Consider the following 19,093-nt stretch of genomic DNA (forward strand, 5'->3'; position numbering starts at 1 on the left):
GTAGGAGTGAGGACAGGCATATAGATGCTTTTGAAGTGGTACAGAATATTATATCTATGTATAAGGACATTAACTAGACTAATCATTAGCACAAACTACTATAATCCCGTAAGGATAAACATCGATTTCCATCTACTTTGTTGTATAGAATAGCAGAGAGATAATTCTGGAAAAGGGTCAAGTAAGAAGCTAAAATCATCTTTTCCTATATATTTGAGCATACTTCTGAAAGAAATAGAAATTATATTTCTAGGAATTTGTCCTAAAGCAAATTCCTAGAAATATAATTCTTACTTCTTACTCTAGAAGTAAGAAATACACAGAGATATTCATTGCAGTATTGTTTATTATAATGGGAAAGGCAGAAGCAATCTCAATGTACAAAAGGGAAGTGTTGGGCCGGGCACAACGGCTCATGCCTGTAATCCCAGCACTTTGGGAGGCTGAGGCGGGTGGATCACTTGAGGTCAGGAGTTCAAGACCAGCCTGGCCAACATGGTGAAACCCCGTCTCTACTAAGAATACAAAAATTAGCCGGGTGTGGTGGTGCATGCCTGAAATCCCAGCTACTTGGAAGGCTGAGGCAGGAGAACTGCTTGAACCCGGGAGGCAGAGGTTGCAGTGAGCCAAGATCGCGCCACTGTACTCCAGCCTGGGCGACAGAGCAAGACTCCATCTCGGGGGGGGGCGGGGAGGAAGTATTTAATTAAATTATAACATCCCAAAATGGAATATTAATGATTTTTATTTATATTAAATAAAAATATTTATTTTTTATTTATACTAAATTATTTATATTAAATAATCATTAAATTAAATCAGTATATTAAATAAAAATCATTAAAAACAAAATAAAAAGCAGTATCAAAATTGCATTTGCCCTCTAATTAGGAGTCTGTAAAACACACTTGTTCAATTTTGAAATTAGTGTTTGTGATAATAGAAACATGGATGTTATTTTTTCTCCGTTTAAAAAACAACAGACTAATGACAAGTTACATTGTTTATACAGAAGAAATGCTTAGAACTTCTGAGTTTCAAAAGACAAAAAAAAGAAAAGCAGTCATAACTAGCACTGATAATTTTTCACACACAAACGCTATCTTTAAATAACTGGTAGTCAAACAAATGGTGACACAAGTACTACAGGAAATGCTTTCCTTATATCAGTTCACTAGTCCCATCTGTTGTGCTTTGGCAGCAGTTAATTTCAAATAATGTAGAGCTGATTATCTTCCTGGTTAGGATGGAAGACAGGATGGTAAATGGGAAAGACCCTGCAGATATTGGGAACTATCAATGAATGATAAAAACTTTCAATTTCCAAAACGAAATGATGTTTAAAACTCAGGGTCACTCAGGCTCTAAGCAGATGAATTATATTACTATACTCCCCAGTATGGGACATTAACCAATTCAATTCATTATATGAACCTGTCAGCATAAAAGGAATTTATACTTGGATTATTTCAAAGGAGATCCACTGGCTAGACTCACAACCTCAATGTAAAACTTTTTTTTTTTTTTTTTTGAAACAGGGTCTTGCCCTGTCATCCAGGTTGGAGTGCAGTGGTGCAATCTCGGCTTACTGCAACCTCCACCGCCTGGGCTCAAGTGATCCTCCCACCTCAGCCTCCTGGGTAGCTGGGACTACAGGCACATACCGCTATGCCTAGCTAATTTTTAAATTTTTTTAGAGGTGGGGTTTCACCACGTTGTCTAGGCTGATCTCAAACTCCTGGGGCTCAAGTGATCCTCCTGCCTCAGCCTTCCAAAGTGCTGGGATTACAGGCGTGAGTCACCATACCCTGCCAATACAAAACTTAAAAGTAAACGCAGAATACTGAAACCCTCTCAAATGTCAGAATAGATGCTTAAACCTTTCTACAGATTTTTTTTCTACCATTTTTCACATAATGAAGCAGCAATCATAGCCAAATTGAATTGCATGTTGCAATCAACAAAGACTTGAAAGCTCTCATGTGAGCCAAGTAAGTAAATCATGACGGGAGGTTGGAATTCTCTCTTACTAAAGCCCAAATCCGGGTGGATCACTTATCAATTAAATTAGACCCTGAAGTTGCATGACCTTATCCAACTTGGAAATATGTGTTTATTCAAACCCACTTTCAACATCTCCTATTTGTAAAAAGGGTCTTAAACCTAAATGATAACGATGATATTAAATTTCACACTTTAATTCATGAGTTTTAGCCTCTAACCGGATGCCAAAACTGAAATGGACTCTGACTTCTTGCTAGATTTTTTTAGTTTTGGCTAAGCCCTGCAAAACTATCTCCAGCATATGGTGACTTTCCCAGATCTTCATATAACTCCTGGTGACAGCAGGATTGTCAGAATTGTGAGGACTCCAATACATAATAAATTACTGTTCAAATTCTTTTACCATGAAAGTTCCATCTTGTTGTGGCCCCTGCCCAGTTTTGATCTTTTGTGCTGTCCCTTTGACCAGGGTTCTATTTTTCCATCTCCCTGCTCTTGTTGCCTGAATGCCTACATGACTCAGTATAAATCCTACCTTTCAAAATTCAGCTCTACTCCATCAAGACCTACTTTGAGAAACTCTGACTTCCTCTCTTTCTCTTCCCCTTTCCAAAACAGTTTCTCTGAGTTTTCACAATACTGTATACATACTTCTTATCAAAAGGTCAGCTACAAACTATAAGGAAAAGTGTTTTAGCTGTTTTAATAAGAATGTATTGATTTGTTTGGGGTTTTTTTGTTTGTTTTTTGTTTTTTTGAGATAGAGTCTTGCTCTGTTGCCCAGGCTGGAGTGCAGTGGAGCAATCTCGGCTCATTGCAATCTCTGCCTCCTGGGTCCAAGCAATTCTTGTGCCTTAGCCTCCCAGTAGCTGGGACTGCAGACATCCACCACCACATCGGGTTAATTTCTGTATGATGGCCAGGCTGGTCTTGAATTCCTGACCTGAAGAGATCCGTCCACCATGGCGTCCCAAAGTGCTGGAATTACAGGCATGAGCCACCACACTTGGCCTATTGATTTGTTTTTAATAAATGGTATCTACAAAGGAAGTATAGTGAGTGATGTACAGAGTGGCTCTTGAAAGTTGATCTGAGGCATCAAATCTATATCTAAAATTTTCTCCATGTTACAAAATCAGTTTTTCATCAACATAAAATCTTGACAAAATAAATACAGATCATATACCTATGCTTAGTAATTAACAGAATAGAATTTGGAGGTTGGGTACAGTGGCTCATGCCTATAATCCCAATACTTGGAAAGGCCTAGGTGGTAGCATCAATTGCTTGAGCCCCAGAGTTTGAGACAAATCTGGGCAACACAGTGAGACCCCATCTCTACTTTTTTTAATAAAAATATTTTTTAAAAATCAAAAATTTGGAGGACTAGCCAGGCGCGGTGGCTCACGCCCGTAATCCCAGCACTTTGGGAGGCTGAAGCGGGCAGATCACCTGAGGTCAGGAGATCGAGACCGGCCTGATGAACATAGTGAAACCCCATCTCTATTAAAAATACAAAAATTAGCTGGGCATGGTGGTGGGTGCCTGTAATTCCAGCTACTTGGGACGCTGAGGCAGGAGAATCCCTTGAACCTGGGAGGCAGAGGTTGCAGTGGGAGGTTGCAGTGAGCTGAGATCGCACTACTGCACTCCAGCCTGGGCGACAGAGCAATACTTTGTCTCCAAAAAAAAAAAAAAAAAAAAAAAAAAAAAAAAAAAAAAAAGGAAGATGTAGGACTAAACTCTTCAAAATGGTTTGAATACTATTGTTGTACATTTTATTATTAGGGGTATTTAGAGAAAGAAGATATTTCCACAAAATTTCTGCAGACTAACTTTATCTGTTAGTTGCTTGAATTACATGCTTAATGTAAAGACTAATATAGTGCAACATATTCACCAAATGTTTGGCATAAATATGTTAAGAAAATCACTGTTGACAATTTTTAATACAAAACTATAATAAATTTTAAAAAGAAATTATACAGCTCTGATACGTGTAACACTTACCACACTCCACTATGATGTTATTTATTTACAGTTTGTCTCCCCTTTCAACTGTGAGCCCCAAAAGGGGGAGACCATGTCATACTCATATTTGTGTCCCCAGAGCTGAGCATGGTGTCTTGCACATAAATGTTTGATAAATTAATGAATGAGAAGATAAATAAATTCCAAGAATAATCCTCTTAGGACTTACACCTGGTTTCCACTGTACATCTGAGTAATCCTCTCCCACTTGGACTCATTTTACTTTTGCCTTCTGGAATGATGGAAAATAATCCTCTCTCTTCCACATAAGAACCTTTTAATTAAATGAAGAAAATACATGTGGTGAGGGGGAGGGGACATCAGAATATGATTTAGGGCAGCTGTTCTCAACCCTGGCTGAATATTAGAATTGCTTTGACAGCTTTTAAACAAGAGTAGTGAGTTGGTCCCACCCCAGTCTTGTTACCTCCGAATATCTGAGGATGGGGCCTAGGCACTAGTTTTTTTGTTTTGGTTTGGTTTGTTTTTTTTGAGATGGAGTCTCACTCTGTCCCAGGCTGAAGTGCAGTGGCGTGATCTCGACTCATGCAACTGCCGCCTCCCGGATTCAAGTAATTCTCATACCTCAATCTCCCTAGTGCCGGGACTACAGGCACGTGCCACCACACCCAGCTATTTTTTGTATTTTTAGTAAAGACGGGGTTTCACCATGTTGGCCAGGATGGTCTCGAACTCCTGACCTCAGGTGATCCTCCTGCCTCAGCCTCCCAAAGTGCTGGGATTACAGGCGTGAGCCACCACACCCAGTCCAGCATCAGTTTTTAAATCCCACAGGCGAATCCAATGTGCGGCCAAGATTTCAAACCACTGAGTTGGGGGAACTAGGTTCTATGCCAGCCTCTGCAAAGAACTCTCCCTCCCCTTAGGCATTTTACTTCAGCTCTCTCAGTCTGTATTTCTGCATCTATAAAATGAGGGTAGCACCTCCCTTCATCTTACACAGTTGTTAAAATCTAAGGATATCATGTACAGGCAATGCTCTGAAAAAGTTGAAACTGCTAAATAATTGTTATGACATTAAAGATACTATTTCCATGTTTTAGACCAGATCACCAACAAGAAAGGGAATTTTTGCTGATGGTCATAGAACAAAGACCTGACTAGATAAAAGCTGGGAGAGTCAGGGGTGGCATAAACGAGGTTTGAGTTAAACACAAGCTTCACTTGAGCCAACACTGTTTTCAAAAGCTACTGCAATCTTAAAATGCATCAGTAGAATTCCAGTGTCAGCGACAAGGGAGGTAATAATCCCATTTATATTCTGCAATGGTCAAACTATAACTGGAATATCCTGTTCAGATCCGAGTACTTCATTTTAAGAAGTCATTAAGAGACTGGAGTGTGTACAAAAGAAGATGATTCGACTAATCTGGAAATCATGTCACATGAGAAATGGTTAAGGAACCTGGGGTGCGTGGCCTACAAAAGAGACAGGTGGGAAGGGGGAGCTGTCTTCCTAAGACTGAAGGGCTGTCGTGTGGAGGAGGAAAACCTATTCTCTATTATACCAGAAGCAGAAATAGGAAGTTACTGGTATGCACAAAGCATAATAAAGAACTTTGATAATATATCACTCAAACAGTGTGCATCAAAATCCCTGGATGTGCTTACTTTATATAAAGATTCCCGGGGCAGGGCGCAGTGGCTCATGCCTATAATCCCAGCATTTTCAGGGGCTGAGGCAGGAGGATCACCTAAGGTTGGGAGTTTGAGACAAGCCTGGCCAACATGGTGAAACCACATCTCTACTAAAAATACAAAAATTAGCCAGTCTGGGTGGCATGAGCCTGTAATCCCAGCTACTGGGGAGGCTGAGGCAGGAGAATCCATCGCTTGAACCCAGGAGGTGGAGGTTGCAGTGAGCCAAGATCACATCACTGCACTCCAGCCTGGGCAACAGAGTAAGACTCTGTCACAAAAAAAAAAAAAAAAAGATTCCTAGAATCCATTTCTAAAGATTTTAGGATATTACCCTGGAATCTGCATTTAAGCAAGCTCCTTGGGTGACTTTAAGGACTCCTTTTATAAAAAAAAATAATATTTATTAAAGGTTTGTTGTAACATAATTCACATACCATAAAATTCATCCACCTAAAATATAATTCAATGGCCTTTAGTATAATATATTCACATTTCAGAACATTTTCATCACACACCCCCACCCTACCGCAAAAAAAAAAAAAAAACCCTGAACCCATTAGCAGTCACTCTCCATTTTCCCCAAATCTCCCAGTCCCTATTCTATTTTCTATCTTTATAGATTCGCCTATTCTTTACATTTCATATAAATGGAATCATATTATGTGGGGTCTTTTGTAATTGGTCTCTTTCTCTTAGTATACTGTTTTCAAGGGTCATCCATATTTTAACATGTGTCAGTATTTCATTCCTTTTATTGCTGAATAAAATTCTATCGTATAGCTAGATCACATTTTATTTATCCACTCATCAGTTGATGGACATTTTAACTGTTTTCATTTTTTGGCTATTATGAATAATGCTGCTATGAACATTCATTCACAGGTTATATAGACATGTTTCCATTCCCCTTGTGTAAATACCTAAAAATGGAAGAGCTGAGTCATATATTAACTCTGTTTACCAGCTAGAGGAAATGATAGACTATTTTCCTAGATGGCTGCACCATTTTACATTCCCACCAGCAACGTATGAGGATTTTAATTTCTCCACATCATTGGTGCCACTTGTTACTATGTATTTCTGATTATAGTCATCCTAGCGGGTGTGAAGTAGCATCTTCATGTAGTTTTAACTCTAATGGGTAATGATGCTGAGCATCACATCTTTTAATGGGTTTATTGGCTATTTGTATATCTTCTTTAGAAAAAAATTATCCCTTTTGAGAAACAATGATATTGCCAGATTAGTATGGACAATAGAGGCCAGACATGGTGGTTCATGCCTGTAATTCCAGCACTTTGGGAGGCCAAGGAGGGAGGACTGTTTGAGCCCATGAATTCAAGACCAGGGCAACAGAGCAAAATCCCTGTGTCTATTAAACAAACAAACAAACAAAAAGCACAATAATGCAAGGGACAGAAACACATCAAATGTTTAAATCCACAAGTTCGTACTGTTACAAAAAGGAAAATTATCATGGAGGATGTTGGCAAACCAATTCATTATTTTGAAAATTGCTTAATATAAGCAGAAATTTATCCTGATTTCTCATATGTATTCTACACCTAGGTAAGCAAATGGCTGATGAGAGAAAACTTCACTTTAAATAAGTGAGGCCAGGTGCGGTGGCTCATGTCCATAATCCCAGCACTTTGGGACGCCAAGGCAGGTGGATCACCTGAGGTCAGGCGTTCAATACCAGTCTGGCCAACATGGTGAAACCCCATCTCTACTAAAAAACACAAAAATTAGCTGGGTGTGGCTGTGCATTTCTGTAGTCCCAGGCACTAGGGAGGCTGAGGCAGGAGAATCGCTTGAATTGGGGAGGCGGAGGTTGCAGTGGGCCGAGATCACACCACTGCACTCCAGCCTGGGCGACAGAGCTAGACTCCATCTTAAATAACTAACTAAACTGGGAGAAAATCTTCACAATCTATACATCTGACAAAGGACTAATATCCAGAATCTACAATGAACTCAAACAAATTAGCAAGAAGAAAAAAAACAATCCCATCAAAAAGGGGACTATGGACATGAATAGACAATTCTCAAAAGAAGATACATAAATGGCCAACAAACCTATGAAAAATGCTCAACATCACTAATGATCAGGGAAATGCAAATCAAAAAACCACAATGCCATACCACCTTACTCCTGCAAAAATGGCCATAAACGGCCGGGCGTGGTGGCTGACGCCTGTAATCCCAGCACTTTGGGAGGCCAAGGTGGGCAGATCACGAGGTCAGGAGTTCAAGACCAGCCTGGCCAACACAGTAACCCCCGTCTCTACTAAAACTACAAAAAAAAAAAAAAAAAAAAAAAAAAAACTAGCCGGGCATGGTGGTGGGTGCCTGTAATTCCAGCTACTTGAGAGGCTGAGACAGAATTGCTTGAACCTGGGAGGCAGAGGTTGCAGTGAAAAGAGATCCCGCCATTGCAGTCCAGCTTGGGTGACAAGAGCAAAACTCCATCTCAAAAAAAAAAAAACATTGGCTGGGCACGGTGGCTCATGCCTGTAATCCCAGCACTTTGGGAGGGCAAGGCAGGTGGATCACCTGAGATCAGGAGTTCAAGACCAGCCTGGCCAACATAGTGAAACCCCATCTCTACTGAAAATACAAAAATTAGCCAGGCATGGTGGCACAGGCCTGTAATCCCAGCTACTTGGGAGACTGAGGCAGGAGAATCGCTTGAACCCAGGAGATGAAGGATGCACTGAGCCAAGATGGCGCCAGTGCACTGCAGCCTGGAAAATAGGGTAAGACTCCGTCTCAAAAAACAAAACCAAACAAACAAACAAAAAATCAACCAATCTCAGTGTGTGTGCCTTATTTAGACTCTGATTCAAAGAGCCGTTTTAAAAAATTAGCACAATTAGGCTGGGTGCGGTGGCTCATGCCTGTAATCCCAGCACTTTGGGAGGCCGAGGTGGGCGGATCACAAGGTCAGGAGATCCATACCATACTGGCTAACATGGTGAAACCCCGTCTCTACTAAAGATACAAAAAATTAGCTGGGCATGGTGGCGGGCGCCTGTAGTCCCAGCTACTCGGGAGGCTGAGGCAGAAGAATGGCGTGAAGCCAAGAGGCGGAGCTTGCGGTGAGCAGAGATCGCCACTGCACTCCAGCCTGGGCGACAGAGCAAGACTTCGTCTCAAAAAAAAAAAAGAAAAAAAATTAGCACAATTATAAAATAATTGGAAATTTGAACACTGCCAATATATTTAATTATATTAAATAATTATTAATTTTAAAAGATACGATTCGCGGTGGCTCACGCCTGTAATCCCAGCACTTTGGGAGGCCGAGACGGGCAGATCACGAGGTCAGGAGATCGAGACCATCCTGGCTAACACGGTGAAACCTCATCTCTACTAAAAAAATACAAAAAACTAGCCAGGCGCGGTGGCGGGCGCCTGTAGTCCCAGCTACTAGGGAGGCTGAGGCAGGAGAATGGTGTGAACCCGGGAGGCGGAGCTTGCAGTGAGCCGAGATCGCGCCACGGCACTCCAGCCTGGGCGACAGGGCGAGACTCCGTCTCAAAAATAAAAAAAATAAAAAAAATTAAAAAGATACGATTGTGGTTATGTTTCAAAAGAAGTACTCATCATTCGATATATACTTAAATATTTATAGATAACATGTAATGGATTTACTTCAAAGTAATATGGGAATAACGTGGGAAAGAGAGAAGTAGGTAGAAGTACAATTGAAATAAGATTAGCCATGAGCTGATAATTGTCGAACTTGCTGATGGGTACATAAGGGTTTATTATGTGACCTCACCTACTCTTACGTATTTTTACAATTTTCCAAATTTGTTATAATAAGTTTTTTAACAAAAGCTTGTCAAAGACAAAATAGGGTATATTGAATGATTATGATCACTGGCTGTGATCAAGAAGAAACTGGTAGCCTTTTATGATAGTTCTTGTAATGTAAATGACACACAAGAATTTTTTCTTCCAATGCTAGGAAGCTATTAAAATCAGTAGCCTTTTAAAACAGGCCTAGCTAAATCACTTCAAATTCACCACTTAGTTTTGCAGATAGAAACTTTGAGACTCAAAACTGTTTATAAACAACTAATATTAATTCAGTTTTCTCAGAAGTAAATATATTTGTTTAAATGACTTACCTCTAAGGCACACAAATTAATCAAATGAGAAAATGCATTTAAAACTTTTTTTTTTTTTTTTGAGACGGAGTCTCGCTCTGTCACCCAGGCTGGAGTGCGGTGGCCGGATCTCAGCTCACTGCAAGCTCCGCCTCCCGGGTTCACGCCATTCTCCCGCCTCAGCCTCCCGAGTAGCTGGGACTACAGGCACCCGCCACCTCGCCCGGCTAGTTTGTTTTTGTATTTTTTTAGTAGAGAGGGGGTTTCACTGTGTTAGCCAGGATGGTCTCGATCTCCTGACCTCGTGATCCACCCGTCTCGGCCTCCCAAAGTGCTGGGATTACAGGCTTGAGCCACCGCGCCCAGCCCATTTAAAACTTTTAAGTGTCAAATGCAATTCACCTCTAAGGTCCAAATATTGTTAGTATGAACAATATTTTTATTATCGAATGATATATTTCATGAGACAAGGGGGAAATACATTTTCTGGGATTAACAACTAACATCTGTTCCCTCAAAATAAATGCACAAATATACTATCTAATTGAGCAGAAAGGTTAGAGTTATCAGAAAGAGAGAAACAGAAAAAAACACCCTTACCAATCTATGTTTAGCCAAAAAAGATTTTGTATGATGGCATAGAGTAAAACTACAAATAAAGAAAACAGAAACAAAGGAGTATGCCAATTCACGTAACGAGTACCAACAAATCACTGGAGTATTTTCTAGAGAGAAGAAAGAATATGTCCAGAATATATTAACTGGCTGATGGATGAGGCAAGTGAAATAACAGTTATAATGCATTATCTACAATATATGCATAAACTTAACCAAATCCCTCAACTTCATTACTATAGTATTCAACACTACAGTATTAACAGTTTTACTTTCTTATTAATGTACTCCATTATTTCTTGTTTTTGCATTCCAAACTAAATTTTTAAAAATTTGCACTAGTTTTACAGAATTGCTTAGTAAAAATCTCCTGCTGGAAATATGTTGACAAGAATGTGGAGTAATTCTTTGACACTCCTGGTAGAAATAGAAATTGGTGCAAAAACCTTGGAAATCAATGTGGCATTATCCGATTGCGCTGAAAATGCATTATATTAGTTTCCTGTGCCTACTTTAACAAATCACCATGAATTTTGTGGCTTAAAACGATAGATATTTATTCTCTCACAGTTCTGGAGGCTAGAAGTCTGAAATCGGTATCACTGGGCTGAAATCGAAGTGTGGGCAGGGCTGCACTCCCTCCAGGGGCTCTAGGAAAGAATCCGTTTCTTGCTTCTTCCAGCTTCTGGTGGTTGCCAGCATTCCCTGGCTTGAGGCCGCATAACTTTAATCTCTTCTTTGTGTAATCTCTTTCTGCCTCTCTCTTGTGCAGACACTTATGATTGCATTTAAATACTGATGATTCCACATCAAGACCCTTTCTCCATATGTGTTAGGCCATTCTTGCATTGCTATAAAGAAATACCTGAGGCCGGGCGCAGTGGCTCACGCCTGTAATTCTAACACTTTGGGAGGCTGAGGTGGGCAGATCACTTGAGGCCAGGAATTCGAGACCAGCCTGGCGAACATGGTGAAACCCCATCTCTACTAAAAATACAAAAATTAGCTAGACGTGGTGGTGCGTGCCTGTAGTCCCAGCTACTCAGGAGGCTGAGGCAGAGAATTGCTTGAACCCAGGAGGCGCATGTTGGAGTGGGCCGAGATCACACCACTATACTGTAGCCTGGGTGACAGACTGAGACTCTATCTCAAAAAAAAAAAAGAAAAGAAAGAGAAAAAAGACATACCTGAGACTCAGTAATTTATACAGAAAAGAGGTTTAATTGGCTCACAGTTCTGCAGGCTATACAGAAAGCATGGTGCCAGCATCTGCTTGGCTTCTGGGGAGGCCTTAGGGAGCTTTTACTTGTGAAGGAAGGTGAAGTGGGAGCAGACATCTCTCAGATGGCAGAGTGGGAGCAAGAGAAAGTTAGGAGGAGGTGCCACATACTTTTAAAACACCAAATCTTCTAAGAATTCACTCACCAGTGAGGACAGCCCCTATAACCCAAACACCTCCCATCAGGCCCAACCCCCAACACTGGGGATTACAACTCAACATGAGATTTGGTGGGGACATATATTCAAACTACATCATCATATAAGATAACATTTACAGGTTGCAGGGACTAGCCTACAATCCATCAATCCACTCCTAGGTAATTCCCTATAGAAAGTCTTGTACATGAACACCAGATGACAAGTATAAGAATATTCATAGCAACACTGTTTATAATATCAAAAAGTGGAAACAACCCAAATATTCACCAACAGGAGAATGGGTACACTATGCCATAGTTATATAATCCAAAATTATGCAGCAGTGAAAATAAATGAAGCATAGTGACACATATCAACACAGAAGAATCATATAACACATGCAGGGTCCAGGAAAATGCAAGTCACAAAAAAATATACATGACATACTACATTTATATAATAAAGTCTTAAAATACACAAAACTAAAATAAGCCCTATATTGTTTAGGGCTATATGCATTATATGATAAAATAATAAAAGCAAAAGAAAAACAAAATTCAGAAGGGCAGTTTCCTATGTGGAAGAGAGGGAGAGTTGGTCTTGTACAGCTGAGCAGGAACTTTAAAGGTACTAGTAAGGGTCTATATCTTAACTGGATGGTAGGATGACAGGAAAACAAGGGGTGTGTGTGTGTATGTTTGTGTGTGTGTGTATTTAAAAGGGCTATACAAAAGATAGAGATACACAAACATGCACATTCACATCCACTCAGACCTTTTAAATACAGACAGTCCCTGACTTACGATATGCTTACATCTAGATAAATCTATCACAAGTGGAAAAATATAAACTGAAAACACACTTTCAGCTGGGCATGGTGGCTCATGCCTATAATCCCAGCACTCTGGGGGCCGAGGCGGGTGGATCACCTAAGGTCAGGAGTTTGAGACCAGCCTGGCCAACATGGTGAAATCCCGTCTCTGCAAAATATACAAAAATTAGCCGGGCATGGTGGCACACACCTGTAATCCCAGCTACTCAGGAAGCTGAGGCAGGAGAATTGCTTGAACCTGGGAGGCAATGGTTGCAGTGAACCAAGATTGCACCACTGCACTCCAGCCTGGGTGACAGAGTAAGACTTAAAAAAAAAAAAAAAAAGAAAAGACACTTTCAACTTACAGTATTTTCAATTTATGATGGGTTTTTCAGGATGTAATTCATCATAAGTCAAAGAACATCTGTATATGATATAATTAATAATAAAACATTGTAATTCCTATTGATTATTATTCTAGTACTGGAAAGCAGACTAAGATCACCATCTCCACTGCTGATAAGCATGAAATGGTTTCTCTAGAGATGTGGCTCTATCACTGTATAATGAAAGTATTCCCAATGCAAGGTGTGATAAGCCCAAGTGCTTCACATTTTTAGGAAGTGTGAGCTGATGCACAAGCTACACTTGGGGTGATGCTGCAATCAGCTCTGCCCTTCTGAATTTTGTTTTTCTTTTGCTTTTATTATTTTATCGGAGCTATTACTTGTCTAAGGGAGACTAAAGCCTAGACCAGGGGCTCTCCCATTAAGGTGGGAGGGAGAAACTGTCTTCCAGGTGGCATCTGGCAAGGTCTAGAGATATTTTTGGTTGTCGCAAGTATAGAGGAGCTACTGGCATCTAGTGGGTAGCATCCAGGGATGCTGCTAACATCCTAAAATGCACAGGACAGCCCCACAGCAAAGAATGATTTGGCTCAAAATGTCAATAGTACTGAGGATGAGAACGCCTGGTCTACAGTGACCCCTTGATAGAATGTGTGCAGTAAGGCTAACTATTGCCATCTGACATTAAGTACAACAATACAATCTGTCATAAAAGATATAGAAAGCCCCTGTTTGCAAAATTTATCAATCCTCAGAATTGTACACAGGAATGATTATATTCATATGCTGAACTTGACAAATTTTACATATGATTATTAGGTACCAAAAGGATTCTGATAGACTGCATGCTCATCGAGGGTGGGGATTTACATTCATTCATCTTTATACCTTCTGCATTAAAATCTCAGTGTGTCTTGAATTGTTCCTCCTGAAATAAGGCACAGAACACAACACCTGGCACATGGTAAGCACTCAATAACATTTAATAATATTATTTTTTAAAATATTTTTCAAATTAACTTGAGACTCTTGTCAGTATAGCTTACAGCTTTGTCTATTTTGTTCACCAATGTATCCCAAGCACCAGAGAACCTGACACATAATAGGTGCTAGACAAATATTTATTGAATGAGCAACTGATTAAAAATGCTACCTGTCAGTGCACATACATTAAAAATGCTACCTGCTAGTGCACATACATGCTCCCCCAAAACAAGACAGCAAACTACAGAAGGAGCAACAGACACAATAAGGCACCACTTCCAAATGCACTCCCAGGTCAGCATTTCTATTTGAGACTTCTGACCCTTCACCTTTTTTTAAGATCAGAGGCATTAACCTGTGCCTCTAAACCTGTGGTTTGTAGCTGTTCGGCTGAATGTGAATATGCACCCAGTGACTACTCAATAAAAATTCCCAATAACTATGGCTGCCCTAAGTCCCTCTAAGAAACATGAGAAATGTTACCTATTTTATGCCACTGAATCTTGCCCTTCCTGTCGATTCCTGCTCACAGCTGTGCCTAACTAATTAAAACTCCCTGGAAACCTCGTCTATCGCTTTACTGGTTATTTCTTCTGCTACATGAAAAGACTCCACTTTAGAATTCAAATCCATCTGGCTCCCTCAGTCTGCAAAGAACAAATGTTCAGAAAAACTAACCAACTAGCTAAAATTAAATGTACCTTTCCCAGCTAAGACTTAATATGTGTTGGGGGCAGGGAGCAAGGAATTAAGGATAAACCACTAAAAAAGAAGATAAAACAAAGCTTAACCATATTAGATAGTACATAGATAGTCATTCAACTCCCATCTTAGCAGACCAGGGACAAATCCAGAAATTCTTGGTTGAAATGGATTTATATCCAAAGGCAAAATTTTTTGGTGAAGCTAATATATGTCAAACATTGCTCACCCAAAATAATATGACTCTAGACCCCAAAGGTTTGCTCATCCATTTTCCTCTCATTTGGACCTCAGAGAGCCTAAATTGGCTCATAACCTATAGCTTCACTTTTTGATATATGAAATTATTTATTGTTGAAGGCTAACTATTGTCATCTGACATTAAGTAAAACAATACAATCTCTCACAAAAGGATTTATTGTTGAACTACTACTGGTCCTATCTCATGATCAGAAAAACACTAAAGGCTGGGCACGGTGGCTCATACCTGTAATCCTAACACTTTGGGAGGCCAAGGCAAGAGGATTGCTTGAGCCTGGGAGTTCAAAACCAGCCTGATCAACACAGCAAGACCCTGTTCTCAGTAAAAAAAATTTAAAATTAGCCAGTTGTGGTAGTGCCTGCCTGTAGTCCTACCTGCTCAGCAGGCTGAGGTGGGAGGATCGCTTGAGCCTAGTAGTTTGAGGCTGCAGTGAGGAATGACTGTACCACTGCACTCCAGCCTGGGTGACAGAGTAAGATCCTGTCTATTTAAACACAAACAAACAACAACAACAACAACAAAACAATAAGAAATGTAATCTAGTTTTTATGACCTTTCTTTGGAACCTATAACTTCAAACTTCTAAGAGTTGTATCAATTATTAAAGTAAAATATATAAAATTACCTGATCTTAATGCTGCTTTTACTATCGCATCTGAGTTATAGTTTTGCCTAGAAGTAATTACAGGATGAATATACGAAAATATTCTACAACACTGAGAAAAACTCTAATGCAAAATGGATTTAAGCAAGAAGTTGCCTCTGTGCGATTTGATTAAATTTTTGCTGCCAAAACCACGTATGCCAAATTATACCATGTTATATCTATCTTCTGTGATGTCACAAGACATCTAAAGTTCAACTTCTCTTTCCAAAATGGTTTTTTACCAAAGGAATCCTTTCCCTAGTAAGCACTGTAACAGTTAAAATGAAGCATAAATCACAATCAAAAAATTTTACATCTTAGAAAGTTCCTTCAAAAACATTGTAATTTATTACACTGATGCACTTGTAATTTACAACACTGTAACACTTAGAGGTTACTAATAAAATGAAACAAGGTTCCTTCTTTCATGTTCAAAATCATATAACTGTACAATTTTAGAATTTCACAAAAACTCCTAAAGCTACAGCAAAATCACCTCCAAAGACATGTCAAATCTTTTTTTTTATTACACTGGAAATCTGCTGTACCAAATATAACAGAAAATAAATGTACAAGACTTAGGCTTAAAAATATTTTTGTTACACATTACAAAAGGTTTAACCTGCATCCTTGATGTCCCAGAGCACACAGGTAGCATTCTTTCAAAACTATACTTCAAATAATTTGACATTCTATTTCTTTGAACTCTATTTCTAAATAAATTAATTAAACAGCAGGTTCCAAATGCAATTCAACAAGCTTTATGTAAGACATGGCTTCTGATGTACAAAGCAGTAATATGCACTGCAAGGATTAAAAAACATTTGAAGGTACAAAAATATTGAACATTGTTTGTATTAGAGAAAAAACTGAGGCTGTGCATGGTGGCTCAGGTCTGTAATCCCAGCACTTTGGGAGGCCAGGGAGGGAGGATCACTTGAGGTGAGGAGTTTGAGACTAGACTGGGCAACACAGCAAGACCCCACCTCTACAAAAAAATTAAAATTAGCTGGGCGTGATGGTACATGCCTGTAGTCTTAGCTACATGAAAGGCTGAGGTGGGAGGATTTCTTGAGGCCAGGAATTCATAGCTCCAGTGAGCTATGATCACGCCACTATACTGCAGCCTGGGCAACAGAGAGAAAGACCCTATCTCTTGGGAAAAAGAAAAAAAAAAGTGAAATCGATCTAAAATATTTGCCAACAGGAGATGGGCTAAATCACCTGTGAGGAAGTTAAAAAATAATGAGGCTGAGTAATATACATATGAATAAAGCTGAGGCCAGATATTGAGTGAAAAAAACAAGTTGCAAAAATATGCATATAACAACATTGATGTTTTTAAAAAGATAATACTGTATGAATAGCTCCAATGGGTAGCATCTTCAGGTTTTGTGACTAAACAAGCTGAGAGTTGAGATGAACTTGCCTGGAGGAAGCCAACTTCCTGGAGGAAGCCAACTAAGGCAGGGAGGATAATGGAATGGGTTTTGAATAGGGCTTAATGTGAATCCTAACTCCCTCTCTACAAGGCTCCCTAAAGCAAGTCTGTAGATCATTTAAAAATTTTTAGTAATCAATTTTGATTTCCATTCATTTAAAACTGTAAGGGGCAACTTTTAGAATTTTAACTCCAACTATTTCCAGCCCTTAATGGCTTCAAGGAGAAAAATCAAGAACTACAGAAATATCGTAGAATGTCCTGTTTTAGCAAAACACTAAAGCTGAAAACCAAAAACTGCAGGGGTGTTATAACTGGTCCTCCGGTTTCTGTAACAATTCAGATGAGTGTCAAGAATAAAGAACATGGCCTGGTAAACTGCGACACTATAAGAAACTAAGCAACCCATCCAACACTTCTGTTTAAAATACAAACTCCAAAACTAGCTTAACTCAGAGCTCACAAAAAGCTCAACAGGGCAGAGACACATAAATATGAATACAGAAGAGGGTAGACTTGGGGGAAGATGGCAGTAGGCCTCTGGACTGTCTTGAGTTTTTCCTATCACATATAAAATGTTTGGATTAAGAAAAAAATCAGGGCCAGGTACGGTAGCTCATGCCTGTAATCCCAGCACTTTGGGAGCCCGAGGCAGGTGGATCACCTGAAGTCAGGAGTTCAAGACCAGCCTGACCAACATGGTGAAACCCTGTCTCTATCAAAAATATAAAATAAGCCAGGCGTGGTGGCGCATGCCTGTAATCCCAGCTATTTGGGAGGCTGAGGCAGGAGGGCTGCTTGAACCTGGAAGGTAGAGGTTGCAGTGAGCTGAGATCATGCCATTGCACTCCAGCCTGGGCAACAAGAATGAAACTCCATCCCCCCAAAAAAAAGAAAGAAAGAAAAGAAAAGGAAAAATCAGGCTGGGTACAGTGGTGCACACCTGTCCCAGCACTTTGGGAAGCCAAGGCAAGAGGATCACATGAGCCCAGGATTTCAAGACCAGCCTGCCTAGTATAGTAAGACTCCATCTTTTAAAAATTGTCAAAAAATAGGAGGGTGTGATGGCATGCACCTGTGGTCCCAGCTACTCAGGAGGCTGAGGCAGGAGGATCACTTGCGCCCAGGAGGTTGAGGCTGCAGTAAGCCATGCTGGCCCTGCTGCGCACTCCAACCTAGGTGACAGAGCAAGACCCTGTCCACCACCAAAAAAAGAAGAAAAAAGTGTGATGGAAGAACAAAGTCAGAAGAAGAAAAAAGAAAAAAATCAGGACAATGAAATGATATGAAAACAATAAATAAGACTCTAACTCCTGTCTATAAAAACAAACAAAACAACCAACCAAACAAGCAAATCTTAATAGTATAAGAAACACAAAAGTAAATACCAGAATAAGCAATTAGAGGAAAATTAGTTTACAAAATAAAATTATAATATATTGTAAATATAATATATTGTATAATATATTGTAAATAATGTAATTTACAAGAGAAAATTATATTATAGCATTTGTTACAGAGACTGGAAACAAATTCATGAAATAATGAGGTTCGAGTAATTTATATTTTCTTCCTTTTCCTTTTTCAGATTTTGTCAGGTGAGTATGCATGGCTTTTGTAGGTGCTATTTTAGAAAGAACAGAAAGCAAACATTGATCTTCCTGAATGTTCTGGAGCTATGGCTCAAGAACTCACAGGAAGTCTGGTAGTTAGGAGCAACATTTATCAAATGTTTATGATGTGTTGGAATAAGAAGCTTCCATTCACTACAGTCCTTAACCTGGAAAACCACAGCATTAGGTAGCTAAGGAGTGCAACTGTCCCCATTTCACAGGTGAGAAAACTGTGGGTTTAGAAGGTTAACCCACTGGCCAAGGTTACCTCACTTGTAATTGGTAAACTAGAATTAAAAGGAAGTCGCTAAACTCAGAGCCCACTTTGTGAACCACACTACCTGTGTTTCTCACACATACCTGATAAGAATCACCTTGAGCACTGGTGAAAAAATCATATTCCCCCTAAGCCTTCCACCAGAGATCCTAGGAATC

General features: G+C 39.7%; 1 protein-coding gene across 8 annotated transcripts in view; it reads right to left on the bottom strand.

Moving 5' to 3' along the window:
- HECTD4 (HECT domain E3 ubiquitin protein ligase 4) overlaps nucleotides 1-19,093 on the bottom strand; it is a 224,645-nt gene that overhangs the window by 166,711 nt on the left and 38,841 nt on the right. For 2 of the 8 annotated variants that reach the window (XM_050749622.1, XM_050749619.1), the window contains exon 1: nucleotides 4,205-5,983. The exons of 5 other annotated variants lie outside the window; for them this stretch is intronic. The gene's annotated coding sequence lies outside the window, so the exon portion shown is untranslated. Of the gene's footprint in view, nucleotides 1-4,204; nucleotides 5,985-19,093 lie in introns of those variants that run through there. One more of the 8 variants, XM_050749621.1, reaches the window with a different exon arrangement.

This window comes from Macaca thibetana, chromosome 11, assembly GCF_024542745.1.
Source record: "Macaca thibetana thibetana isolate TM-01 chromosome 11, ASM2454274v1, whole genome shotgun sequence".
Lineage (NCBI taxonomy): Eukaryota > Metazoa > Chordata > Mammalia > Primates > Cercopithecidae > Macaca > Macaca thibetana.